Source organism: Carlito syrichta, unplaced genomic scaffold (genome assembly GCF_000164805.1).
Source record: "Carlito syrichta isolate Samal-C Ts95f unplaced genomic scaffold, Tarsius_syrichta-2.0.1 Scaffold307054, whole genome shotgun sequence".
NCBI classification, from domain to species: Eukaryota; Metazoa; Chordata; class Mammalia; order Primates; family Tarsiidae; genus Carlito; species Carlito syrichta.
In genome coordinates this window covers 1-1,800 of record NW_007251150.1, presented here as the reverse complement: position 1 = coordinate 1,800, position 1,800 = coordinate 1, and positions in this window count along the sequence as shown.

Sequence of the window (1,800 nt, the reverse complement as noted above, 5' to 3'; positions counted from 1 at the left end):
GAGCAGCCACTACACTCCAGTATGGGCAACAGAGTGAGACTCCAACTAAAAAAAAAAAAAGTCTCTTAAAAAAACGACCATCCAAATAATGATGCATTATAATAGCTGAAGAACAATTTATTATGATTTGCAGCATGTGCAACTGGTAATACATATATCCACATAATATGGAAAGAATAGTATGACTGTGGAAACTGTTGGTTGGACATCCATCAGCCAACCTTTACACTCTGCCTTCATCCTTGCTTACCAAAGGGTGGTATGTTCAGGTTTAGGGAAGCTTCTAGATAATAATCGTGATCAGTTTAGCCAATTGGAGCAATTCTATTTCCCTTACCAGTACAGTTGCGTGCCACGTAACATTTTGGTTAACAACTGACTGTATGTATGATAGTGGAGCCATAAGGATATAATGGAGCTGAAAAAGTCCTACTGCCTAGACTTGATGCTTCTGACCCTGTGTAGGCCAAAGCTAATGTGTATGTTTGTGTCTTCATTTTCTTTCTTTTTTTTTTTTTGAGTTGGAGTCTCACTGTCGCCCAGACTGGAGTGTAGTGGCTGCTCCCAGTCACCGCAGCCTCGACCTGCTGGGCTCCGGCGATCCTTCTGCCTCAGCCTTCCAAGTAACTGGAACTACAGGTGCGTGCTACCACACCTGGCTAATTTTTTTATTTATTGTAGAGATGATGTCTCACCAAGTTGCCCAGGCAGGTCTCGAACTCGTGGACTCAGGCAATCCACTCACCTCAGCCTCCCAAGGTGCGGGATTACAGCCTGAGCCACTGAGCCTGGCTCAGTCTTTCCTTTTAAGCCATTCATTTGTCATTGTTTGCTCAATTAATTGTTGCAGGAATCTCATTGCAACAAAGCATTATTTTTTCTAAATCACATGCATGTCCATCACAATGAAGCTAACAGAGTAGATGCCAGAAGCCACAGATGGGGGCAATAAAGAACTGATTGGACAATGTGAGGGACAGAAGAAGTCAATTTTCCACATTTATACCCATTTGCTGTTTTCTTAATTTTGAGATCACTTATTTTAGAAGGGTGCATTTTAACATTGGAGTTTTTGCCATGTTATTTCACTTATTTGACTTTTATCATCATTTGATATTGCTTAATCAGTTCACTTATTTACATCTTTTCCCTAAATCACATGTAAGTCTCTGAAGCTCAGAAAAGTGTGCCAAGCCCCTAGATACATGATTCCTAACCTCAACTGCACATGAGGTTGGGAAGCTTTAAAAAACCCCAGTGTCAGCCAGGCTCGGTGGCTCAGCCTGTAATCCCACGCCTTTGGGAGGCTGAGGTGAGTGGATCGCCTGAGCCTGCGGGTTAATGACCTGCCTGAGCAGGTGAGAACTCATCTCTACAATAAAATCAAAAATAAGCCAGGCTCAGTGCCTCAGCCTGTAATCCCGCACCTTTGGGAGGTTGCGGTGAGTGGATTGCCTGAGCCCGCAGGTTTGAGTCCTGCCTGGGCAGCGAGATCTCATCTCTACAATAAATCAAAAAAAATCAGCCGGGTGTGGTAGCACATGCCTGTAATTTCAGCTACTCAAGGTTGAAGTGAAAGGATCAGCGGAGCCCAGCGGGTCGAGGATGCGGTTGCCGGGAGCAGCCACTGCACTCCAGTCTGGGTGACAGAGTGATACTCCAGCTCCAACTCCAAGAAAAAAAAAAGAAACCCCAGTGTTAATCAGTTGTGGTGTATAATCCCAGCACTTTGGGAGGCCAAGGTGAGAGGATTGCCTATGGCCACGGGGTCGAGACCAGTCTGGGCAAATTGGCAAGACC